General features: G+C 44.7%; 1 protein-coding gene across 5 annotated transcripts in view; it reads right to left on the minus strand.

The window, feature by feature from the left end:
* The window catches only part of LOC138754543 (kazrin-like), a 539176-nt gene that overhangs the window by 485944 nt on the left and 25286 nt on the right, over positions 1 to 27946 (minus strand). The window contains exons 1-2 of one of the 5 annotated variants that reach the window (XM_069918953.1): positions 6130 to 6219; positions 5264 to 5341 (exon numbers count right to left, since the gene is read on the minus strand). The exons of the other annotated variants lie outside the window; for them this stretch is intronic. The gene's annotated coding sequence lies outside the window, so the exon portion shown is untranslated. Of the gene's footprint in view, positions 1 to 5263; positions 5342 to 6129; positions 6220 to 27946 lie in introns of those variants that run through there. 5 annotated transcript variants of the gene reach the window in all.

The raw sequence follows: 27946 nt of genomic DNA on the forward strand, positions 1-27946 counted from the left end.
GGTGCCTCTCCCAGCTCAGTGGTTAGAGCACTGGTCTTGTAAACCAGGGGTCATGAGTTTGCTCCTTGCTGGGTCCTCATTTCTGTGAGGGGCACTAGACCACAGCATGTCTTCTCTTTTGGCTTGGCTTCGCGGACGAAGATTTATGGAGGGGGTAAAAAGTCCACGTCAGCTGCAGGCTCGTTTGTGGCTGACAAGTCCGATGCGGGACAGGCAGACACAATTGCAGCGGTTGCAAGGGAAAATTGGTTGGTTGGGGTTGGGTGTTGGGTTTTTCCTCCTTTGCCTTTTGTCAGTGAGGTGGGCTCTGCGGTCTTCTTCAAAGGAGGTTGCTGCCCGCCAAACTGTGAGGCGCCAAGATGCACGGTTTGAGGCGTTATCAGCCCACTGGCGGTGGTCAATGTGGCAGGCACCAAGAGATTTCTTTAGGCAGTCCTTGTACCTTTTCTTTGGTGCACCTCTGTCACGGTGGCCAGTGGAGAGCTCACCATATAACACGATCTTGGGAAGGCGATGGTCCTCCATTCTGGAGACGTGACCCATCCAGCGCAGCTGGATCTTCAGCAGCGTGGACTCGATGCTGTCGACCTCTGCCATCTCGAGTACTTCGACGTTAGGGGTGTAAGCGCTCCAATGGATGTTGAGGATGGAGCGGAGACAACGCTGGTGGAAGCGTTCTAGGAGCCGTAGGTGGTGCCGGTAGAGGACCCATGATTCGGAGCCGAACAGGAGTGTGGGTATGACAACGGCTCTGTATACGCTTATCTTTGTGAGGTTTTTCAGTTGGTTGTTTTTCCAGACTCTTTTGTGTAGTCTTCCAAAGGCGCTATTTGCCTTGGCGAGTCTGTTGTCTATCTCATTGTCGATCCTTGCATCTGATGAAATGGTGCAGCCGAGATAGGTAAACTGGTTGACCGTTTTGAGTTTTGTGTGCCCGATGGAGATGTGGGGGGGCTGGTAGTCATGGTGGGGAGCTGGCTGATGGAGGACCTCAGTTTTCTTCAGGCTGACTTCCAGGCCAAACATTTTGGCAGTTTTCGCAAAGCAGGACGTCAAGCGCTGAAGAGCTGGCTCTGAATGGGCAACTAAAGCGGCATCATCTGCAAAGAGTAGTTCACGGACAAGTTTCTCTTGTGTCTTGGTGTGAGCTTGCAGGCGCCTCAGATTGAAGAGACTGCCATCCGTGCGGTACCGGATGTAAACAGCGTCTTCATTGTTGGGGTCTTTCATGGCTTGGTTCAGCATCATGCTGAAGAAGATTGAAAAGAGGGTTGGTGCGAGAACACAGCCTTGCTTCACGCCATTGTTAATGGAGAAGGGTTCAGAGAGCTCATTGCTGTATCTGACCCGACCTTGTTGGTTTTCGTGCAGTTGGATAATCATGTTGAGGAACTTTGGGGGACATCCGATGCGCTCTAGTATTTGCCAAAGCCCTTTCCTGCTCACGGTGTCGAAGGCTTTGGTGAGGTCAACAAAGGTGATGTAGAGTCCTTTGTTTTGTTCTCTGCACTTTTCTTGGAGCACATGTATGTTAGTCTAAATGTAGTTTTACATGACAATGGAGCCTTCACCTTTTATCAGCCTCTCAATGAGAATGCACAAGTGAAAGGAGCCAGAATAGCATGCATGGAAATTAGCCAACTAACAGGAATCAGAGACTTTCAGGTGGCCAGAATACCCCGATGTAAAGCCACATTTTCCACCCCTAGGTGGCTCTCGGGGTACCCACCTGAAAGAGCACGAGGCCCCTCCGAGGCGCACTTTCTATCCCTCCCGGAGGAGGGTTAATCACCGGATCACTGAAGTACCGCTGGGCACCTGAATGCAGCTGCCTGAAAGCTACAGTGGGCAGGAGCCAGCGTGCGCTCCGAAGCGCCTCCCGTGCAGCTGTCCCTTTCAGGTGGGCAGCGCAGCACTTTCAGGACTGCCACCTGAACGACGATTCCATAGGTCTGCATCCACTTCTGCAGGAACATTCTTGGCGGAGAGTGCAGCTGAAAGCGGCCGGAGAACAGTATTGAAAAGGTTTGATTGAAGAATGTTGACTTTCCATTGGTCCAAAAAAACTGCCCCAATAGATTGGTTTGATTCCTCACACCCCCTTATCTTCCATCAAGATACAATATTTCCATGATTGTATTTTATTCATAAAACATACAGTAAATATAACCAGTTGGGCTCTGTCTTCATTCTTATGATCAATTCTCTTAAATAGGACAGTGTCACTCACATTCCCCCTGAATGCATCTGTGAAACATTTGGGAGGCTGTTACCAAGGTCAGACTTCGAGGGAGAAGCACCTCACTCATCACGAGTTTGCAAACTATCGAAGTACAGATCTCCCACATTAAACCAGTCACCCCCTTGGTGAGTGTCGAGCAAGTCCAACACAGCAAACATAGCGAGTAATATCTGACATGGTCCGGTTTCTAGATCCCACTTGACAGCTTATGAGTGGAGGCCTCTTCCGGGTTATTTAAAACAGCCAGTCTCCAATTTCTGAATGGTCCCTTGCACGACTCAGACCTTCTCTCTAGACCAGTGGTTCTCAACCTTTTTCTTTCCACTCACATACCACCTTAAGTAATCCCTGTGCCATCGGTCCTCTGTGATTAGTAAAGGATTGCTTAAAGAGTGGGAAGGGAAGGTTGAGAATCATTGTTCTAGACCCAATTGTTAATGAAATATTTTGCTTGAGAAAAATTGTCATTGGTCCATTCCCTTTGGAGTTATGAAACCATGCACATAATGAGTCAATTAGGTACAATTAAAACAGTGGTTTTCAACTTTTTATTCCCACCCACATAAGCAATCCCTTACTAATCAAAGAGCACCTATGGCGTAGGGATTACTTGAAGTGATATATGAGTGGAAAGAAAAAGGTTGCGAACCAATGCTCTCAACCTGGTTTAGTTTAGCATGAGTGCAGCGCCATCTTGTGGCTCAGTCATTCCCACCTCAATCAATCTGCAGCAGAAAAATACTGTCCCCTTATCTATAACACAGTTTTCACATGGAAAATGCCACAGAGGTACTATCAGGCCTGATTGGAGATGGATGACCACTCATCTCGATGGAGCAACCTTAAGTGGTGGGATGTGGTTCACAAAGCCAGGGTGGCTTGTGACACTTAACTCAGAGAGAGGGAGGGCCATGGCAATGGAGGGATTATCCAGAAGCGTTAAGGATTCAAACTGTGCTGGCACTTTTGCACATCAACATGCCCTGCATGGGTACCACTGCACCCCGATGACCCCCACACCATCACCAGTGCACACTGCTTTTCTCCACATTGGCCTCTATTTTGATTCAGGTGTGAGTCCCCCCATTGGCGAACTGTTCTCATACAGGAAGGGATGTAGGCATCCAGCACGGGCATGGAAAACATTGAGGAAGGCACAATGGCTTGGCTGTTTTGTCATGGGTAGGAATTTTGGAGGCTTTCAGAGGCAGTGCAAGAGAAAAGATCTTGAAAAGTGGATTTCAGCTAACAAGGGCGTTATATAAATCATTATATAAATCATTAGACCGCAGAGCCCACCTTACTGACAAAAGGCAAAGGAGGAAAAACCCAACACCCAACCCCAACCCACCAATTTTCCCCTGCAACCGTGTCTGCTTGTCCCGCATCGGACTCGTCAGCCACAAACGAGCCTGCAGCTGACGTGGACATTTACCCCCTCCATAAATCTTCGTCCACGAAGCCAAGCCAAAGAAAGAAAAAGAAAGAACCTTCAATGCAAGAGGGAAATCTCAGAACATACAACATGTGCTAATTAGAGGACTATAAAATGTTATTGGGAAGCCTACTGAAATGAAGAGAAAGATTAGGAAAATGTATTTCAGGCCCCCCCAAAAGAAGTTATGGGTGGCCTGATTTTGAACCAATCCACCCGTCTTGTCAGGAGAGCAAAGGGATTTGGAGTCACGTTAAACATCTTTTAGAAAGATGAAGTGACAAAGCATCCACGGCTTTTATCATCTTCGTCAGGAAGTAAATTTCCTAACTTCTTCCTCAGTAACCTGGTTCTTGTTAATCATACCCCTCTCCCGAATTCCCACCACAAGAACACTTACATCAATGCCTCGGCATTCAAAACCATCACACCAGCATGACCAATCTGATGGACTCGACTTCATCAGCAGATCCAAATCAATGACCATCGGCAATGCCACCTTCTCCTCGATAACCATCAACACGGGGGGAACCCTCAGGCACTTTGCTTTGTCCCCTGCTCTATTACTTGTTCACCCACGACTGTGCAGCCAAGTTCACCTCCAGCTCGCTCTACAAATTCATTGACGACACCACTGCTGTTGTCCTCCGAATAACTGGAAATAGTGAGCCAGAACATAGGCTGGAGATCAAGAACTTGGCTGGATGGTGCCAGCTCAATAATCATGCTCTCTACATCACCAAGGCCAAGGAGATCATTACTGGATTCAGGAAGGAATGGCCGAGAGGCCACAGACCTGTTGGTATCGATGGGACAGAGGTGGAGAGAGTCGCAGCCTTCAAGTGCGCAGCTCACAAGACCTCTCCTGGAGTCAGCGCCTGCATCTTCTGAGAAATCCATGAAGGAGAATTGGCATGTCATGAGATGGTCGAACATCTATGGATGCACGGTGGAAAGCATCGTAACCTGAAAGTGCCCTGGATCGAACATCTATGGATGCACGGTGGAAAGCATCGTAACCTGAAAGTGCCCTGGAACACAGAATGTAGCAAACATACTGAGGTCGATGGCGGGCACTGACCTCCCATCCATGCAAAGTGCTGCCTTGAGAAGGCAACCAACATTGCAAAGGACTCCCCCCCCCCCCCCAATCACCCTGGGCACAATTATCTTCGGGCAGAAGATGCACAAAGCGAGATAGGTTCAAGAGCAATTTGTTTCCAGAGCAATCGGACTCTTGAACTTCCCTTTAGTACACCAATGACGTTTGTACTGAAAAGAAGTCACTCTTTGTGCACTAGGAATACTCAGTGTTATCTCCCTTGTGTATTTATTGTCTCTTAATGGAATTCAATCAGTTTACAAGTGCATGTTCAGCAACAGCAAGGAAATACAGACATGTGTACATAGTACTATCTGTCTGACAACAACCTCATGCTCATCTTATCCATGGACAAGAGCAACTGGAAAGGAAAAGGAGGGTACAATTTGCATTGTTAATTAATTGAAAGTATTTAATCACATTTCAAAATCTGTTACATTAAAGCTTTTTTATGTTTACATTATTCCAAACATTCATTTCTTACCAGATTTGCAGTGGATGAACCTCAATATTAACTTGAACTGACAATCTCTTGCAAGAAGCCTTACTGAATGAATGTCATCTGGGGATCCACACAAAAATATGTATAGTTACTCATGAATGTCAGTATCGCTGGCAATGCCTGCAATCGTTGGCCATCCTCCATTGGCCCTCAAGTGGGGAGAGAGCCGAGGATTAGCTACATCAGTAGATCTCGCACCAAGTTCAAGTCAAACCAAGGAAGGACCTGCCGAGTTCGTTCCCCAAAGGATGGCGCTGCTTCAGACCAACTCTTACAATAATGCGGTCGCCTCACGGTTACTCAGACAAGCTTTCTGTTAAGTTCCAGGTTTATTTAATCACTTTAAATTAAAATCATGAGGTGATTCAATCACTGGATCGATCGGCCAGAATTCCTATTGCTTGTCGACCATCCACCACTTCATTTATTTCTTCAAAAATTTCAATTACATTCCTAACTCTTGAACTACCTCTTCAAATCCATATCGATTCTAATCGTCTTAAATTTCTTCAACCTTCTACTTCTTTAATTATAAATTCCAGCAATTTCCCCATGATGCAAGTCAAAAGAACCAAAGACTTGTTGATCCAAACCAAGGCTTTTATTAACTAAAAGACTGGAGCATATCACAAGTAGGTCGACCAGTCCAGAATGACCTGGTCTGGCTAGGAGCAATCCTATAAGACCTACCAGTAGGTGTGGCTACACTCTCAGCCAATCACAGTCATCCTACACAACCATCTGTCCATATGTACATAGACACATTGGTGATAGAATCTGTACCATCACATTCCCTTTGATAGGTATCACACAACAGGAAAGTTAATTATTCATTTTTTTCTACTCACTTTCTTTTGCTTTAAAAGGAAGTTACAGTTGCCTCAATGCAAAATAAATAAATCCTGAATTTCTGAAAAACAAGAGCAAAACCTGGTCAATTGCCTGTTTCAATCTTTAACGTGCAGGAATGGAGAAACTTTCTCCGGGGCTTTGTTAATCTTTAATGCTACGTCAGCAAGTGTTTTGTTTACCTTTACCGTTACCATCATAATTGGCAGAGAGGATCACTGGAGTCTCCCTCACTCCCATCAACATGATCTACCAGGATCGTTGTCTGAAGAGGGCGTGCAAAATTGTTGAGGATTCCGACCACTATGCACACAGCACCTTTCAGCTGCTCCCGTCAGGGGAAGTGATACAGGAGTACCAGAGCCAGCACCACCAGGCTGAGGAAGAGCTTCTTCCCGCAGGCAGTAAGAATCCTGAACGACCAAAGGAACTTCTCACTAACCATCAGAGACCCTCATATTTACAACAAAAAAAATTGTATATATGAATACTTGTCCTGCCTATGTATTGTGTTATGTCTGGTTGTGTGTCTGCGTGTTTTGTACAGAGGACCAGAGAATGCCATTTTGCCAGGTTGTTAGCGCAATGCCTTTACAGTGCCAGCCATCGGAACTGGGGTGTGTCTGTATATTCTCCCAGTGATTGCATGGGTTTTCTCCGGGGGCTCTGTTTTCCTCCCACAGTTCGAAACGTACTGGTTAATTGGGCAGCATGGACTCGAGGGCCGAAATGGCCTGTTACCGTGCTGTATGTCTAAATTTAAAATTTAAATTTAATTTAAAATTCAATCAGATGATAACAAACTTGACTTAACAAGTGAATTCCAGAGCTTGATTTATTATTAATTTCCCTGGTTTGGCAGGTACATTATTCCTATCCTCTTTTACGATTGCAAGGACGATGTAATTGTTCAACAGCCTTGCATTTCCTAATTTTCATTTGCAATATTACCTACTTACTCTCAAGGGCCCAAATTTCCATTGATAATGTAATAATAAAAATTGTGCATTAACCTTGTTTTCATTTTCACCTTTTGCTATTCTTTATCTATCCCAGTTTTAGATTTAGAGCAGGCCCTTGCGCCCAACTCATCCATGCCACCAAGCTTGTCCCATTTATCTGCATTCGGCTCGTCTCTTTCCGAACCTTTCCCATACACATGCCCGCCTTTTGAAGATTACAGTTGTCTGCATCTCCTTAATTTCCTCTGGCAGCTCGTTTCAGATACCCACCACCCTGTGTGTGGAAAAGGATGCCCCTCAAGTCCTTCTTAAACTTTTCCCCTCTAATCTTAAATCCAGTTTAGATTCCACTAACACGGGGAAAAACCCGACAATTATTTGCCTTATCCAAGCCTCTCGGGAGTTTATAAACTTAAAGCTTTCGAGAAAGTTGTGGCCAACTTTCCGTGAGATCTGTCCTTTCACTATTAATAGTTGTTTTAAAAGGGAATCCACGACTTTTACATTTAGAGATATCCACAGGGCCTGAATGAAGCCAAATATTTCATTTAATTACAAATATTTGCGTAGTTCCACCAAGTATCATTTCTAACAATTTGTGATCACAAATCCCATGACAATTAGACAAGCCAAAGTCTAAAATCTTGCAGCTGATAGGTTTGAGGAGAACAGCCAGTCACAATCTCACCGCTACCTTTGGACAGAAGGTACAGGAGCCTGAAGACCATTACCTCTAGGTTCAAGAGAAGCTTCTTTTCAACAGCTATCAGGCTCTTGAACCACCCCTTGTTACACTCATCAGAACCTGCTCCTATACCACTAAAGGATTGGCTGCACTGTTAATTTGCTTGAGGATAACTGTGAAGAATCATTATTTATTTAGAAAATGGCGGAGATGCTGTATCAGCAGCGCTGGTCCCGGGAGAAGGGGCAGCAGAGACACAGTGCTGCCTCGTCCTGATGCCAAGAGCTAAAATTCCTGCCACCATGGAGGTCTGTGCCCAAGACAGCAGTGTCCAAGATTGTAGTTCCTGTGCCATGAGGGGAACAACAGACCAGTTCAGGGCACCAGAAATGGAGGGGGGGGGGAAGGGGGTGGGAGGGGAAGGGGGTGGGAGGAACACCTCGGTTGTGAAGAAGCCTGGGAGATGACCCTACTGCTAAGGTGACTGCAGAAGAGGACCAGAGAGGGGCTCAGCCGCTAAAGGTCCCACACAGGCTGCGGGCGACCTGAGGTCGAAGGACTCGCGCCAGCTAGATATGGGAACCACGTAATCAGAACTGGGATTTGAGAGGATGCAGAGGGGAAGAAGGGCCTTGGGCACTGAAAGCTTCCTGATTGTATCAGAGGTTTACTTCTGGAGCTCAGGTGGCCAATGGCTAGGACATGGGGGGGGGGGGGGGGGGGGGGTCTGTGTGGCTCCACGGACACTCAGCGTCTCTGAAGGGACACTTTTGCTTCTCCTTCTCTCATTGTTAGGGGCACCGAGCAATGCTCATGGCAACTATTTACCTTACAGCCAACAATCGTTGATATATCACATACATTACTTTTAGTATTATATGATAAAATGAACCTTGAACCTATATTTTTGAATTATTTGTCCATTTTTTAATTTAAGCATTGTATTATTGTTTTTGAAAGATTTTTTTTTAAAAACAGCTGCGGCAAGTACAAATTTTGGTGCATGTACATTGTACAAATGTCTATGACAATAAAGTTATAATACGCCCTTTCTGGTAGGCCATTAACTAACCTGGTTAGTTAATTTCCAAACCAAATATTGATTATAGAACTCTTTGTTCCAGGGAATCATCCTCAATCTATTAATAACTTTAGGATTTTTCTTTATATCAAAATGTAAATCTTCTATGAAAATAACTTCGATTTTGATTCAATCACTGGATAAATACGTTGGCCCGAACTTGTAGAAATGCAGGCAGTTTCAAACAGAAATTTCAAGCTTCACTGTGAAATTCCGATCTGGTGGCAATGACATCAACTCAAAACTTTCTCACATCTGAACAAAAACAATTCCCAAGTTAAAGCTCTGCCATTGCATTCCTTGTGCTGGGAGTTTGTCCATTAAACCAGCCCCTGTTTAAACCTGCCTCATATCCAGTGAGCACATTCACTAGAATGGACAAGAGCCACTGTAAAGGAAATTACAGTTTACATTTACTTTCTTATTTAAAAGAGGTCCATTGAATTATTTTTACATATTTGATTGTTAAAATATTTTAAACATTGCTTTTTTGACAGACAGGGACCTGCATGGATTAAGCGGCTGCCAAAGCATTTCTGGGGAAGGGACTTCCCAATTGCATTTGGAAATACCCTGCCCTGTCTCACAATTGGCTGGGAGTCAGCTTCCAGTGAGGGTCACCCTTGTAGACCTGCTCTGAGTAAGAGCAAGTTCAGGGGAAAGAACTTGCCAGTCAGTTGGCTGTTTCCACAGGAACAAAGACATTCCATGACCTTTTGCCATGTGTGAAGGCTCACAGGCAACTCCCGTTAGAATTTCAGTCTTAATCCCCAGAAGTAGCTGTAGTCCACACTCCCCTTCTCTCTTTAGCAGCATCTTTAACAAGATCTTTTCCATCTCTGTATTTGTGCTGTGTGTGTGAGACGCAGATTGCTTTTAATAGACCAATTATAGGGAAAGAGAAGGAAGTTTATTTCTCCAAATTAAAAAATTGGAAGCATTGAAGATTTTCTGTTCTTTTTTTGAGAGAAGATGACATGCATCTAGCCTCCAAGGTCAAAGCATTCAAGACAGAAAGACTGCAATAATGACAGATCCAAGGTGCCAGGCCAAACTTGAAGAGAGATGTAAAGGAAGCCATTAAATGCCTAATTTGCCTTGGCAAAATATTGCAGTTGGTTTGAGCTGGGAATTTTCCAGATTTTTCACTAACCCCATGGGTTTAACTCAGACAGCTCCAACTGAAGAGGCTGTGGAGATTGGATCATAGATTTAAAAAAAATACAAAAACAGACCCTTTGACCCACCGAGCTCATGCCAACTATCAAGCACCCTTTAAGACAACTCCCTTCCCATCAATGGTACAGTTGCTGCAGAGAAATGCATCAGAGGTCAATGCACAGGACCAAAAGAGTGGCAAAAAAGATCAGTGGAGCTTCCATTTCACACCCCCCCCCCCCCCCCCGCCATTGATGTGATCTACCCGGATTGTTGTCTAAAGAAGGCAGGCAAAATCATTGAGGACCCTTTCCGCCCTAAACACACCAGCTGCTCCCGTCAGCAAAGTGACACAGGTCTTAGAGCCAGCACCACCAGACTGAGGAACAGCCACTTCCCGAGGGCAGTGAGAAGGCTGAACGACCAAAGGAACTGCTCACACTAACCATCCGAGACTCTCATACTCATGAAACAATATTTATTTAGTGATTTGTATATATGAATATTGCTATGTATTGTTTGCATGCTTTGCACCAAGGACTGGAGAACGCTGTTTTATCAAGTTGTTCTTGTACATATCAGATGACAATGAACCGGACTTGAAGTCCCCTCAGATTCCACCATTCACCAAAACACCAGGGGTAATTTAAGGTGGCCAATTAACCGGCCAACTCGCAGCTTTGGGATGTGGGAGGACAACTGAGACGTGAGGAGGCCCACAGTCACTGGGAGAAAGTACAAACTCCACACCAGCAACGGTGAAGGATGGGACTGCACCTGGATTGCTGGGGCTCGGAGGCAGAACTGCCGTTAACTGTGCCACCTTTTAAAAAAAAGGGACCGCTTTAGCCCCAGTGAGAACTGTACTTGTTCTGGCCCGACATTCCGTACATTCATAAAGCAGAAATATTGGTTTCTTTTGAGACGAAGAGAACATACAGGTGTTGTGCACCCATTTCAAAGTTTCTTTTATTGTCACGCAGTCATACACAAGGTAATACATATGATATACTTTGACTTTTCCTACCGCAAGGCAAAGAGTTACCACGAGCAGTGCCCCGCACCCCTAACAATGAGAAAAAGAGAAGCAAAAGTCATTTCAGAGACACTGAGTGAGTGTGGATTCACCTCAGGCTGCCCTGTGCAGACCATTGGCAGCCTGTGCTCCGATACGATCAGTAAGCCTTCAACAGCCGAGGCCCTTCAGGAGCCACCTCTCGCCCTCGGCATCTTCTCAAATCCCAGCTCCGATACCTGGCTCCGGTATCCTGCAGCCTGCTCGAGTCCTTTGACCACAACTTGCCCGTGGCCCGTGTTTGGATGCCAAACTGTCCCACAGCAATTCTTGAGATAATCCCTGGGAGTTCTGCTCAACACAACTATTAAAAAAATAAGTAGGCTGCTCATTCATCTCATTACTGATTTCAGTACATTTCAAAAACGATCCTTATGTTCAGTGCTAAATTTGGATCAGATTTGCTGTGGACCTATCTGGTAGATATTGAAGCCTGACCTGCTCTGACAAATTTTCAAGCCAGAGCCAAAAATGTTGCCACAGCTGAATAAATTTCCATCCGTGGCTTCAAACCTCCAAGCAGAATTAAATTGTTTAGGCTCACGTGTCAAGATTCAATGAAAGATTTGGTTTTGTGTGCTACCCAGGCAAGACAACTGTACTGTAAGAATAAAAACAAGAGGGTAGAGGATAATATTACAATGAATACTCCCTCCTTTCTCTGAAAGACATTCAGATTGGTAGGTTATTATCCTCTGTAAGTTACACCAAATGGCTAGGTGAGTGACAGAATCTGGGTGGAGTTATCGGGACCACGATTTCTGAGGATACCGAGGGCAAGAAGGACTCCTCGAAGGGTCTTAGATGCTGAAAGGTTCCTGGCCGCAGAGGTCTATAACTAGAAGCTTAGGTCTGTCAATAGATTGGACAGGAAGTTGTGCGCTTGTGGTGGATGCGGGAGCGCAGGAGGTGAATCCACGGACGCTGTCGCTGAAGGGATTCTCTTTTGCTGCTTTCTCTAATTGGCAGGACACTGGGGTTTGCTTCGCGGCATCTGTGCGCCTTCACGGCAAGCAAATGTTGAGGAAGCAGCGAGAAGTAAGCAATGTTCGCCCACAGAGAACCTGCAAACTCCACACTCGCAGCATCAGTGGGCAGGCCTGAACCTGGACTGCTGGAGCTGTGAGACAGTGGATCTGCTTGCTGTGCCATCCTGACCTCTAACTTTGTCCAAGTGGATTTGGCATGCTCGCTCTGTGAATTTATCCCCATAAACATGAGACACATTTGTTGGTAGGTTCACTGGTGCCTGAATTAGAAGGGTGGCAGGAGAATCAAAGTGGAATAGGTATGTGAGAAAGGTAACACCACAAGATTCAAAAGCAGTATTAGGCCATTCAGCCCATCGGTTATACTCTACCATTCATATCAAGCTGATATACTTTTCCCTTCAACCCCATTCTCCTGCCTTTCTCCCCACAATCTTGGGCACACTTACTGATCAAGCTCAAAGTCTGCTTCAAATGACTTGGCCTCCACAGATTCACCACTGGAAACATCTTCTCCACCTGCACTCAGTCCAGCTCATTAGATATTCTTAATGTTTAAATAAGATTCTCCCCCCCCCACCCCCTCCCTAAAACTTCTAAACTCCAGTAAGTGCAGCCCCAGAGCCATAAAACAGACCCCTCATCCCTGGCTCCTTTGGACCCCCTTCAATCCCAGCACAACCTTTTCTAGATACCGGGATCAAAACTGCTCGTAATATACCCAAGGGCTTTGATCAATGCCTTGAAAAGCCTCAGCAATACATCCTTGCCATTACCTTCTAGTCCTTGAAGTTCATGCTAAAATTGAATTTGCGTTCCTCACTGATTCAATCTGCAAATTAACCTTCAGGAAATCCTGCACTAGGACTCCCAACACATCCACTCTCTGAAATCTCTCCCAATTTAGAACATTTTCTACTTTATTCTTGTGTGTGACTATACACTTCCTCGCCCTGTATTCCAACTTCTTTGTCATCCTCCCAATGTATCCAAGCCGCTCCGCAGACTCTCAACTTCCTCAACACCACCTGTCCCTCCACCCATCACAAAGCCACAATTTCATAATTTCAATCATTTCCATACAGCAGGAAAACAGTGGACCCAACACGGACCCCATGGAACACCACTAGTCACCAGCAGAGGCCCCCTTTATTCTACTGCCAGTTGACCTTCAATCCATGCCAGTACCATCATGGGCTGCTTCACGTTAGGCAGCTGGTCATGGGCCTTCTGAAAATCCAAGTAAACAACATTCATCGACTCTCCTTTGTTTGTCCTGCACATTTCTTCCTCAAAGAACTCCAACTTATTTGTCGGCCAAGAACTCCCTGAATGGAAACCGCACCGACTTCAGCCTATTTTATCTTGTGCTTTTTTAAAAAATATATATTTTTTATCGAGCTTTTACAGAAACCCCTCACACAAGGTAAACGAATGATAACATATATCATAAACATTTCACATCTCAATTGTAAATGAGAAGCATAACCATAGTTATTACACAACTTATTTCATTCAGGACATCAAATTCTATAATTATAGTAATTAAACATTTAAATCGTAACTCGTACTATGTCCAAAAATAGTGAAAACAAAAATTATAGAAATAATACGTGTAAAATTTCCTTACAGAAGATATTTTATCCTTCTCAGATGTGATCATGTTATTCTGCGATGTGATCTGTAGTTAAACCTCCCTTTACCTTTTAGTCTTAATAATTAAAAAAAGAAAAACGATCCCTACTAATCTACCCCTTCCCTCTAAACAAGGTTATCTGTCAAGATTGTAAATATGAATCAAATAACGGCCCCCAGGCACCACTACTCCCCAGACCATCCACACCACTTCAATCCTCAGATTATGATAACAATCCTCGAATGTCCCCCAAATTCAGACTTTACATCTTTAATATGACATCTAATTTTCTTCCCCCAAACTAAAATAAGACATGACATCATGTAACCATTGAATGTGAGTGGGTGACCTTGTGCACAAAACCTCATCCTTTATAATGGACTCAAGAATTTTTCCCAACCACTGAAGTTAGGCTAAGCAGCCTATAATTTCCTGTCTTTTGCCTCCTCCCTCCCTTAGGAGAGGAGTGACATTTGCAGATCACATTGATGATTTTTAAAAAAAATTCATGTACAAGATAATATAGAACATAACAGCCTTTCAGCCCACGATGTTGCGATGACTTATACAAACCTACTCAACAAACAAAACCTTCCCTACTTCTCACCTCCGTAACCCTCGGTTTTTTCTGCATCCCCACTTGCCTGTCGAAGAATCTGTCAACAGTCTCCATTTTACCAGCCTCCACCACCACCCCCAGGAATGCACTCCAAGCACCCACTGCTCTCTATGCATAGATGCATTAAAATTCTTGCTTGCTGCAGTCTGAACAAGCATGTTAAACACACTAGCAGACAGCAAATACAAATTAATTTGACACAATGTGCCACAAATAAATTAAACTGACACAACAAACCATGTGAAATGGCAAACAGGTGAATAAGATTGGCTCTTGAAGAGCAGGCACAGGTTTGACATGCTAAATCCTATATGATTTTGAAAATATGAAGATGAACAAGGGAGAGAGGGAACTCCATGTCATCACCATGAAATGCCTTCTCCCACCTTCAATGTACAACTGTTAAACACAGTCGGAAAGGGCTGGGGGGAAAAAAATCAGAATGCAAGCCCCCATCCTCGGTGCTGTGATTCAGGGTAACACGCAAGGTTGTTAGAACTCAGTAGGTCTCATGGCGTCCATATGAGGTAAAGATTTATAACTGACATTTCAGGTCTGAGCCCTTCAAGGTCTTCATACCTTGAAGAAGAACTCTGGCTCAAAATGTCCACTACATATCTTTACATCTTATGGACGCTGCAAGACTTACTAAGTTCCTCCAGCATTTCTGCGTTTTTAGTACAATCTGCAGACTTCTGTGTTTTAGCCCCATGGTTTAAGGAAGAGATTTAAAAATGCAGAGATGCCTCGCTCCTGATAACGTTTAACTGTACTAAATCGCAAATTTTCACACATTGCCTGGTTCAAATCAGAAAATGCCAGTGTCATGCAGTGACTGACCAGAGGGCCAGCTGTAGTGTTCAATCACCTGTTGTTAACTTCATCATGCTCGTAGAACCCCATCCTTGCCCCACAACATCTACCCCCTCCCCAACACCCCAATCCCAAAGGCTCCCACATAAATGCGGGAGAGAGATCTCTAAATTCATTGGCCACTGCAAGAAAGTGATGGTGTAAAATTCAGATAACATCAATTCCCACAGTCAATATTGTGTCATCTTAACATTGAGAAGATGAGTCAACCCTCTATCATCAAAGTGGACAGGGATTATGTCATCCAGGAAGGCCAAAACACTGAGGAGGCCCAGTGCTGCAGCCAATAGAACTGTGGTCTCACAGCTCCAGTGACCTGCAGTCCATCTCACCATCACTGGCTGCCCATGTGGAGTTAGCACATTCTCCCTACAACTGCACCAGTTTCTTCCCACATACTAAAAAAAAGCAAAACAAAGGATGGGAGGTTGATGTGCCACTGTTAATTGGCCATAATGTGTGGGTGAAAGGCCGAGATGTGGGTGGAGTTGATGAAAAACAGCCACTTTTGTAAAAACGACAAATCAAGTCACCCAGAAAATTAATACCAAAGATATCTATTCACATTTTAAGTAATCCATATGTCATCGGTGCTCTGTGATTAGTAAGGGATTGCTTAAGGTGGTATGTGGGTGGAAAGAAAAAGTTTGAACACCACTGTTTTAATCATACCTAAATGACTTGTTATGTGCACGGTTTCAGAACTCCAAAGGAAATGGGCCAATAACAATTTTTCTCAAGCAAAATATTTCAGTAACAATTAAGTCCGGAGCAATAGTTCTCATCCTTCCCTTCCCATTCACATCCCACCTTAAACAATGCCTTATACAGAGCACTTATGGCACAGGGAAAGAAAACGCTGAGAACCACTGAAGTTAGCGCAGGAAAAAAAAAGTTTCAATAGTGCACACAGGTCTTTTGGTGGTGTCGGAGTAGTTTATGATTAGAGTAGTTCAAGAGCCTGATAGCTGTTGGAAATAAACTGTTTTGTTACCATCACCAGCTAGAATTCACGTGAAACTTTCTGAAAGCCTCCAGAAAGGCAAGATATTGTCATCAATAATTTATCAGTACTGATCCTGAAGCTACTGTTCTACTGCTGCTATTTGTTGGTCTGCCAGCATTAAATATGCAGGTTGCATTGAGAAACTGAAGTGCAGAAGTAATTTTGGTCTCCAAGGGACAATCATCCTCCACAATTCTTGCAGAAAACAGATGCTTCCAGTACAGGTGCCAGACATTTCGAGGGATGCGATGATCTGTGTGAGGGAGGGATTCAGTTTGGTGTTGCCATCCACTGCACAGAACCAGACCATTCAGCTCAAATCAACTTCACTTGAGCCCCCTCACTTAGCCTCCGCTCATCACCGAATCTTCCAAAAGTACGTACCCGCCCCCCCCCCGCCCCCCCCGCCCCCCCCCCCCCCCCCATCAAGTTAACATCTTCTGGAAGCCAAAGGCATGCCTTGACATCAGGGCACTTTTCCACGTCAGAGAGAATGGTTAGAATCTGGAACATTATGCCGAAAAGCTGATGGCAGACGATGCATTTAGGAAATCTAGATGAGCATGGGAATCACCAGCACACAGAAGGCTCAGGACAAGTGCAAGTAAAAGGACTAGTTTTGGGAAATCAGACCAGTTTGGGCTGACATCTTGGTCAACATGGACAAGTTGGGCCAAAGGGCGTGTTACTGTGCTGTATAAGATGGAGATAAATACTTCAAGTTCAAGGTCAACTTTATTGTCAGAAGACATACACAACATCACATGCAGAATATTGTTTCCTGTGGGCCAGGCAGAATTTCTATTCCTTGGTAATGTAAACTGTACTCAAGAAAAATAAGAAGAAACATAAACAAATAAAAATTTTAAGAAATTGGAAAAAAATTAAGTATATATTTAGTGTTAAATAAAGTGGAGAGTAAGAGTCCTTAAATGAGTCTCTGAGTGTGGTGGAGGGGTGGGAACTGATGCTGAACCTGGTGGTATGAGACTTGTGGCACCTAAACCACTTTCCTGATGGCAGCAGTGAAAGCAGAGTGGATGGTGTGGATCCTCGATGATTGCTGCTGCTGTTCTCTGACGGCAGCGATCCTAGTACATTTTCTTGAAAGTGGGGAAAATTTTTGCCTGTGATGAACTGAGCTGTGCACGCCATCTTTTGCAGGGGTTTCCACTCAGAGGTATTAACGTCCCCTTACCAAACCGCGATTAGAACAAGCCAGCACACCTTTCACTACACATCTGTAGAAGTTTCCCAAGTCACTCCGAACCTCTGCAAACTCCGGAGAAAGTAGAGGTGCTGTGTGTTTTCTTCATGATGACATTAATATGTTGGGTCCAGGAAAGATGATAACTCCCGGGAATTTAAATTTGCTCACCCTCTCCTCCCCCAATGATCATGCACCTCTGGGTTTCCCTTCCTGAAGTCCACAATCTGCTCCTGTGTTTTGGTGACACAAGTGTAGGATTGTTGTTGGTGCACCATTCAGCTAAGTTTTCAATCTCAACATGGACATGAGGGGCTGAATGGCCCATTTCTGTGCAATAAGACCCGAAACGGAAAAGATTAAGAAAAGAAAATATAAAATTCTGGAAACACAAGAAGAGTCAATATCAGAAAGAATAAATATTATTTGACTTTGGGGAATTTTACCCATTAAATCTATAAAAATATGGCAACTTGAATTTCACAGACAATAATTATGGAAAAAACCAATAGTCCCTGGGAGAGATTTAAGGAGAGCTTAGAGATTTATAAATGCAGTTTGTGTGACTGACTTAGTTGAATGTTTTTGGCTTAAATAACAGAAGATTGATAAAGGGAATTCAGTGAAAGTGTTGATAAGAGGCTGGTTAACAAATTGTGGCTAATGTAATCAGATCAATTTGGATTTTAAAAAGATTTTTAAAGAAGCAAACTGTGATAAATGGTCATCTTTTTAAGACTAGATCTGCTGCATTTTTTACTTTTTTAATGACTTGGATATTGGAATATGTGGCAATTTATCAAAATTTGATTATGTCAATTTTGGGGCGATCTAGCAAACAATGAGATTGGATCGCAACGCTGTTACAGCGCCAGGGATCGGGACAAGGGTTCGAATCCCACACTGTCTGCAAGGAGTTTGTGCAAGCCCCTCTCACACTGCCAACCCTCTCAATAGGCTTGTGAACGACCCGTGTTGAAATACTAGGTGGGCTGTTCACACTGGACCATAAAAAACAAGAAACTGCTCTGCAGTGTTGACGTTTCTCCATTGTCCATCCTCTCTCAGGTCGTATCCAAGGAGGAGCTTTACCCAAGTGAAATTGGGTACCTTGGGTGATTCTGCCTCTTCCCTTGATGCTTCGAGAACATTGCTAAAACAACTTCTGAGACCGAATAATTCAAAAAGGTGAGAATTCAGATCCCACCAGGTCTGTCACTGCTGGGAATTTAACTTTCATCTTCGAATTATTACACTTCCATGTATCCATCCGTCTATGTACAAAATCCTAATTAGATTCCAGCCCATAGCTAACCTTGCTAATTACTTGTGTAGCTTCTGGTTGAGGCGCTCAGCAGCAATCAGTATTCATGGAGAGTAGCCAGAAAATGGAAAGGTTCTTCTTTCAATTCCAAGCTGAGTGAAATAATTTGGTGCTTGCCTGAATAAGCAACAGGAGTGGAGCATTAAAGTCTGCAGATGCTGTACTTGTTGTCAAAACACAGATGCTGCAGAAACTCAGCAGGTCTTGGAGCCTCCATATAAGGTAAAGAGACATGACCGACGTTTCAGGCCTGAGCCTTTCGTCAAGGTATGTCTCCTATCTTGAAGAGGGCTCAGGCCCGATTATGTTAGTGATACTTCTTTACCTCCTGTGGACGTTGTGAGACTGGCCAAGTTCCAGTAGCATCTCTGTTTTCTCAGCAGTCTAGGCAAATTTGAAGACCGTGGCATGAACACCCTTGGTTAAAAACAATTAAAAAGCATGTGCACAAATTTATTTGTTTCAAAATTGAAATGGAGATACAGCGCAGTAACAAGCCCTTCTGGCCCACGAAACCAGAGCACCCAGAGAAAGCCAGCATGGTCACAGGAAGAAAGCACAAACTCCTCCCAGAACAGCGGTGGCTTCGAACCAGAGTTGCTGGCGCAGCATTAACCATGCTGCCCCCAAGCACCTGATTGGATGCATGCAGGTCTTTATGAACACATATCCACAGAGGGGGAAAGCAACATCAGAATGAGAATCAGGTTTAGTAACCTGGTGGCAGATGCTCAGAGACCCATCACCCAAACGAAGCTGGAGATAGGACCCTCATAAGGAGCACAAAGACCACTAGACCTGTCTGCACTAATGAAGCAGTACTTTGGAGCAGCACAATTGTAAATAAATCATTTTTTTCCCCCTCATTGTGCATTGTTAATTCTTGTATGTGTGATTTTGTTTGTACCTGCAGCAAGCTAAAATTGCAGTGCACGCGCGCACAAAACAAACTTTTACTATTAAAGCCAAACGGAGAAATACTGGAGGAACTCAGCTGATCTTGCAGCATCCATAGTTTCTCAGGCCCTAATTGTCAGTAATACATCTTTTTTCCCTCCTGTGGATGCTACAAGACTGGCTGCATTCCTCCAGCATTTGCGTGCTTTTCCCGACAGTCACAGCGTCGGCTGTGTTTCAAACTCGACTGTTCAAATGACCGTGGAAGGCAATGGTTCAAGTGGCAGTAAATGGAATTGGAGTAGATGGTGAGAATGACGGCTTTTCTTTCCATCTCCCCCTCCCGCCAAGCGGTCAGGAATGAAGTTGCAAAGCCTAGTCCACTACAGTGAGGTAATAAATTGCAACTCTCTCTTCTGAAATCTTATGTGATTGAAACACTGCTGGGGTGAGCAGAGAAACAAACCAGCTGAGCTTCCTGAGGGGACGGGATTAATAAATCATCCTCAGTTTGCAGCCTTTAGACAAAAGTAATCAACTCCTTCAAACTGGGCCTGAGAAATGAGCTACTGCACCTTGGAGCACCTTGGAAGTAGAGCTCTTTGATCAATATTCAAGTGGGATCATTTTAGAGGAGCAGAGAGGAAGGGGGGAGAATTTGGGTGAAAGGGTCATTGACAAAGGTCCCTGCACAGACTGGATGAGCCCAAGGTGTGCTTACGCGAGGCAGGGAAACAAGTCTCCCTGTCACTGGGATAAAAAGGGATTTATTCATCAACAGGATGTGTCGAGCACCAAACCCCAGCAGGTTAGGGTCCATCACGTGGCTCATGGGCTGGAGTCACATATCCAAGCTAGGCAGAGACAGCAGGATTTCCTCCTGACAGCTGCAATCCCGTCATCTCCAACTGGTTCAAAGGGGAAAAAAAATATTGTGACAGAGCATATAGATAGATTTTTGGGAGATAAATTGGGAAAGGTTTGTTAGAGTAGGTCACATACAAACACTTTAAAAACAGATCTTACTTGAAATACTGGAGCTCTGCTAATGCTAAACATATCGGAGCCTCGACAGCCTTTGCAAGAGCTTTGAATAGTGCTCAAGAGACTTCACTAATGGATTGTTGTTTGCCAAAGGCAACAGATGAAAGAGCATGCTGGAGCTGCTGCTGTCTGGAGGAGAGCTTGCTGTTGTAAGAGGGTCATATGGTTTTTCAAGCAGAGAGAGTCAAACAGGCTTTCTGAGAGAGAGTGTGAGAGATCACTTGTACAGTGTTACAGCCAGCAACAGCAGCTGGGACTGGAACAGGACAAGCTGGCAAACCTGTTTGGAAGATAGCCTGGTCAAAGCTCTTGTGGTTCATGCAAGGGTAGAGGACTGGCTGTCTAATGTTTCACTTGGAATAAGGGTAACAGAAAGGAACTCTGTGGTGACCTGAAAGAAAGAGGTTATCATCTGGAGAACCCTGAAGGGGCAAATTTCATCAGCAAGACACTGGAGTGGCTGATGGAAGTAAATCAGTTGTAGATGTCCTGGAACAACACATCTCTCTCTCTCTGAAAACCGACAAGAACCTTCCTGAGTGGTAACCATTTACGTTTCAAGCATCAAAGCCTGGTAAACTTTATAAATGTTAAATTCTGTGCACAGTACAAGAATTGTCTGCAACCAGTGAACTTGGAGGAATGAGAAGTGAGATTGGACTGTGAACCAAAGAACTTTTCTGAACTTACACAGACATTACATACACGTGCGCTTAGAATTAGAAGGGGGTTAAGTTAGGTTAGTTAAGTCAATAGTCATAAGTTAAAGTTTGATTCTGTTTTCCTGTTGAAAGACAATTAAAAGCAACTTTTGTTTAAATAACCATTTGCCTTAGTGAATATCTTTTGCTGCTGGGTTTATGGGCTCATAACACTCCAATTAACCATTTAAATTCCCCAGCCGACTTGGTGGAATTTTTGAATTATTTGAACCCAGGAGGTGCAGAGGTTGATACAGTCACCTAATCACGAGGAATCTGCAGCTGTGAAGGGGGAAAGGTGGTGAAAGTATGGGCAGGAGGGAAAGAAAGCCATTGCATCCAGGCGTGAAGAGTGAACAGCCTTTTCCAGTCTGCATTCACATGTGGGCAGCTTGGGTTTGAATAAGGCCGAGAGCCGCAACCACCAACTAAGGGAGAAGCAGAAAACTAAACTTATAATACGACTTGGATCCAACAGTTGTCCTGTGATTCAGTGCATCAATGGTCAACCAGGAGATTAATAACAAGAGACAATCAGCAGCCTTGGCATTGAGCAGCCTGTTGCATTGCATCTGATAACTAACCTTGAGGAGTTCCTGATCAAGGAGGTTACCTCATTAGTGGACGAATGGGCAGGGACATGATATGGGCTGCTTAATTTTGATCACTCAGTGACTAGACACAATTGGGAAATGCTGGATGATTTAATTAGAGTAAAACACAAAAGTCTGCAGACACAGTGATTGATCAGCGATAAGGATGAATGGCACTGCAGAGAAGTGGAAAAAAATCTCTTGATATGGTGTGCGAGAATCGCAGCCTGAGTCTCAACAAGGACAAGATGAAGGAGATGACTGTGGACGTACGGAGGACCAGGAACGACCAGCATCCAGTACACATAACAACTCCGCATTGGAGAGAGTGGAGAGCAGCAAGTTCCTGGAGTCCACTTAACGAGTGACCTATCGTGGACACACAACATCTCCTCCCTTGTCAGGAAGGCACAACACTGAAGCTGACAAGGTCACCGGCCACCATCATGTCAACCTTCTACAGGAGCTCTATAGAGAGCATCCTGGCTGGCTGCCTCATGGTGCGGTACGGTTGCTGCAGAGAAATGGATCAGAGGACCATACGAGTGGCAGAGAGGATCACTGGAATCTCCCTCTCCCACCATCAATGTGATCTACTCAGATCACTGACAGAAGAGGGTGTGCAAGATCTTCGAGGACCCCTTCCACCCCGCACACAGCATCTTTTAGCTGCTCCCATCGAGGAAGAGATACAGGAGGATCAGAGCCAGCACCACCAGGCTGCGGAACAGGTTCTTCCCGCAGGTAGTGAGAATGGTGAATGACCAAAGGAACAGCTCACACTAACCACCTGAGACTCTCATATCCATTTCTTTTTGTATAGATGAATAAATATCCTGCTTATGTATTGTTTGTGTGTGTGTTATGCCTGGTTGTGCCTGCGTATTTTTCAACGAGTCTGGAGAAAACTGTTTCATCGGGTTGTACTTCTGCAATCAGATGACAATAGATGAAGTATAAACACAGTGCTGGAGAAACTCAGATGGTCAAACAGTGCACTTTATATAGAAAAGCTACATAACCAACCTTTGGGCTTGAGACCTCCACCAAGAGTAGGCAGGCACCCGGCGAAATGCTGGACTGAATGTCAGCCTATCTACAAACAAACCCTCGGCCCTTTTATAGCCAAAAAAAAAAGCAATTTGTAAGGACAGGTTTCCTCTGCCTTTAAGCTGCTCCATATAACTCCATAAAAAGGTCCAAAGGAGGATTGGTTGGTCCAACTTACTCCGTATTCCCTCCGCCTAGGGAGTTAGAGTCAGAGGCTCCCTCTCCTCTGTAAAAGGATTGCCGATGAACGCGGCTCCAAAGGGGAGGGCTGATGACATCGTGATGATGCTGTCAGCCCCACGACCCAAGAGTGCGAATTTTAAGTAATCCATACGGTCAAGAAAGGTGATTATGTTGCACAGGAGACGTGCCCGAGTCCCGAGCCTATTTCTACAGATCTCCACTAGCGCTCTTCAGTCACCATTTTGAATATCGGCTGCCCTCCCTTCACAGCTCACGTTTCACATCACAGTGGCGGCTGGGCGCGACTGTACTACTCACCCTGCCTCCTTCGGCTTCGGTCGTCAGCATAAAAGGTAAATTCGCCTTTTAAACTTGAGCAGGCGATTACACAGGGTTTGAGCGCAAAAAAACCCTGAAGTGTCTCGAGGAGCATGGAATAGGAAAATGGTCCTAATGGAAGATGTCAAGATTGAGATCTCAGTATTCAGTGCCTGGGGCAGCTGGCGTGTCATCTTAGGCCCGGTGATTGAACTGAAACCTTTTTTTTTAAAAAAGCCCTGCTAAACGGCAATGAATACACTCCATCGTATCAAACTGTTAATACTGTAATTATCTTTACCAGCAGGAAAGTAGACAGATGACGTTGACTTACAACCTCCCACCAATCACTCCAGAGAGAAAAAAAAGTCTACGTTTCCTCTGCACTATTTTCCTTCTCTGACTGTTTTCAGATGATCTGTTCCCACACAAAAGGGGGCTAAAAAAAAAGCCTGAAACGTTGGTTCTGCATCTTCACCTTTGCTACATAAAGGCACTGTTTGACCAACTAAAAAAAAGGGGCTCAAAGCCAAATGACTGAACTTGAAATGAATTGCTCGAGGGTTTATTGAGCCAAGGGATCAGGGGACCTGCTACTTGCAGTCTTCAGCTGGTCCACTGTACCACACCAATTTGAATCACTTTAATTTCTAACTGACTTCCCATGATTCACTTGGGCAGCTTGCTCAATAACTTCGTCTGCGCAGAGCAGTAACTTAACTCAAGAAACGAGCCAGCCAGCCAGCCCAGTCAATCAATAGCTCCACTTCCTGGCATTTGGAAGGTCAATGAGCAGGAGTGGTCACCATCTGTCAGAGCTTGTCTTGGAAAATTTACAACCTGTTCTTTTAGCAGAAGAATTGAACCCTCCACTGATAATCATCTCCTTCATCCTGTCCAGGTTGAGACTCAGGTGGTTACTCTGACCCAAGACAAATGGTTACTTAAACAAAAGTTGCTTTTACGTATCTTTAAACACAAAAACAGAATCACACTTTAACTTATTACTATTAACTTAACAAGATAGGCTGATCCTTTCACGCTAGTTGGCTGCTCAGTCATGGTGAAAGCCAATTCTCCATTAAACTTTGGCCTAAACACATCTGCAGTAAGTCAGGTGAGAAAGGCTCTTCCTCCTTGAATTACATGCATTAAATGCTCCCAACAACTGTGACAGCCCCGCAAATCACTAAATTTTCCTAATGCACCAAAACACGCTTTCCTATTTTATAACTTAAAAGTGAACGCAATTGCACCTTTAGCCTCTAACCACTTTTCTAGAGTTCCCGGATCTTGCCTGGCACCAGGGTTAAGATGATCCTTTTAGAATCAACAACACACTAAACATATTGGCAGTAATTCGACCTCATTAAAAAGTCAGCTGCTTCCACGTTTGCATTAACCTGCTGTTGATTGGACAGAGATCATCTTACCATCAGTGAGGCATCTCTGGCATCTTTTCCTTCTCTACTGTTTACTGTGACTGTAACCAGTCACTGAATAGAAAAAGCAATTTTAGACAACAAGCATGGCCATGTGACCAAGGCAATTAGGTTGAAGCCAACTATTGTTCCCCGACACCATAGCACAAAATTTGGATCGAGATCAGTGAACTCAAGGTTGAGAGACTTTGATGACGGGCTCAAGCCCAAACGTTGGCTATGCATCTTTTATCTTTGCTCTCTTAAGTACGCTGTTTGATCAGCTGGGTTTCTCCAGCGTTGTGTTTTCACTTTTGCAACACCTATATATAATGAACAAACAACTGACAAAAACACACGCCCTAGAGTAAAGAACAACACTTCAACATGCAACCAATGCACCTTTTCACTGTGATTACCCCTAGAGCAGGGGTGTCAAACTCAAATTCACGGAGGGCCAAAATTAAAAACTTGGACTAAGTCGAGGGCCGAACTAAATATTTATTGAAAATTTTCAACAACATCTGCATGTTTCCTCTTCTTTCAACATATGTAATGTTAAACTTTAGGATATAACTTTAGGAGGATAATGTTACAGGTCAGGAGTAGGTAGCTCAAGTTCACCCTTTGCTTGACCTGAGGGAAACATATTTGGTCCCTGTGGAGATGTAGTCAGCATTCACAGGCTGTGTCCATTTTGGCCTGCATCAGGACTCAGCATTTCCTGCTCACTCCTCAGGCTCTAGGCCTCTATTCACCCTCGACCCACCATCCCTCTACCTGACCAGTCCTTTACCCAACCTCTACTCACCCCTCACTCCACTCGCTCTGCCTCTACCCACGCCCCTCTACTGCCTCTCCCCTCAACCTGTTCCGCCCTCTACCCGCGCCCCTCTACTGCCTCTCCCCTCAACCTGTTCCGCCCTCTACCCGTCTCTCACCCTCTAATCACCCCTCCCCTATTCACCCTGCCCCTCCCCTTTTACCTCTTCCTTATCCACCCCTCCTTCTACTCATCCCTCCCTCTAACTGCTCCTCACACCACCATTACTTCCCCTGCCCATTACTCCTCACCTACACCCTCTGCCCACCCCTGCTCACCCACCCACTCAGGCCCAGCGTGCTGCCGATCAGCCTTTGCGGAACAGAGGGGGCCATGCGCAGCCTGCCATGTCCATCGCGCCGACAGGAAATCACAGGCACTCGCCAATCCGCCGCACCGCTTGACGGGTGGGAGAAGTGACTGGTTATGCGGGGAGCCTTCCAACTGGCTTGCCGGCTGATGACATTGACAGACTTCTCATGTTACAATTTTGTTTTCCCCGTTCTCAAAGTTTTCACGGTCAACCTGCAACACTCTTGCTCCCTCTGCGTCCCGTGGATCTGATGCCCGGGTGCTGTTAGGATTCCCGGCAGAAGGTTTGTGGAACTTTACCATTCTGGATTCCATTTTGAGAATATTCTGGCCATCTTTTAAGGGGGGTGGTTTTAGGGGGGAGGGGATAGTTAGGGGGTGGGGAAGGATGTGCAATGAAGGGGGAGAATGGTAGAGGTGACATTACCAAAAAACAGCATCGGCTCTCACTGCAGGGCGGGCCACCTCTAATACATTTTTGAAATGATCTTGAGGGCCAAATATGCCCGCGGGCCAGAGTTTGACATGTGTGGTCTAAGCCCATGCATTTATCACCTCAAGGAGAGAGTTTTTAATCTCTGTGATAGTACAGATTCAATGTACATATGTACAGAAGGTCGTGTAGGATGACTGTGATTGGCTGAGAATGTAGCCACGCCTACTGGCAGGTCTTAAAGGGTCGCTCCGAGCCAGACCAGGTCCTTCTGGACTGGTCAACCTACTTGTGATATACTCCAGTGTTTTAGTTAATAAAAGCCTTGGTTTGGATCAACAAGTCTTTGGTTCTTTCGAGGCACATTACAATCTCTTCTTTACTTGAGCTTCTACACTTCCTAAACTGTTCCATCAGCATGAACACCTGGGCTCTTGGATGTCGATCTTCCCTTGAAACGGAGCCATTTGGACAAATGGCCAGCTGGCAGGCACTGGTGTCTCCTTCTAGGTCAAGTTAAGAGCCAGAATGATAGGACAGCTGTTGCAGGGCGATATCCACCCAGGGATCCTTCGGAAGCTGCCTAACCCTGCTGCAACGGTTTCCTGAAAACATGATCAGGTGCCACACAATCACAGGGCATTATCTATGGTCTTTGATTGCAAGTCATTTGCGCGCTGATTATTGTTTTCTCTGTATTCCTGACAACAAATATCTGCTTTTTAATGATCTAAAGAGAGCACATATCAGAATAAAAACAATTTGAGAATGTAAAGCTTAAATAGAAAAATAAAAACTGAAAATACCAACCTCCTCACTGACTAACTTCTAGGTAATATTTTGTGGTTTTTTTTTAAACAATAAATCAAAAAGGAGTATAATGGGAACAGTAAATAAAGCACATATCGAACATTTACTTCTGCAGTCTGCTACATTGGAGAAACCAGCTAAGTCCTTGGAGAAATAGTTTAGCTGCCTCACTTACAAAAGAGTGCATGCCCATAAGTAAACTAAATGGGGGAAAAAAAATAACAGGTTTTGGAGTCTGCAGCACAAGCCAATGCTAAGATCTGTTTAGGTGTGTGTACGAACCAGAGCCATAATACTGGACTGTATCAAGTGGAGCTTCATGGATGTGTTGACTTTGGATGATGGGACATTAAACACAAAGACTAGCTGAATTCTGATCAAACATCGGAGAGAAGGGTAGAAAGGGGTCTCAACACGGGTAAGACCAAGGAGATGATCGTGGACTTCAGGGGAACCAGGGACAGCCACCCTCCACTGCACATTCATAGCTCAGCAGTGGAGAGAGCAGAGAGCATCAAATTCCTCAGAGTGCACTTAAGGAGCGACCTATCCTGGACACGCAACATCTCCTCGCTTGTCAGGAAGGCGCAACAGCTACTGCACTTCCTGAGAAGTG

The sequence above is a fragment of the Narcine bancroftii genome, chromosome 2, assembly GCF_036971445.1.
Source record: "Narcine bancroftii isolate sNarBan1 chromosome 2, sNarBan1.hap1, whole genome shotgun sequence".
In the NCBI taxonomy this organism is placed as follows: domain Eukaryota; kingdom Metazoa; phylum Chordata; class Chondrichthyes; order Torpediniformes; family Narcinidae; genus Narcine; species Narcine bancroftii.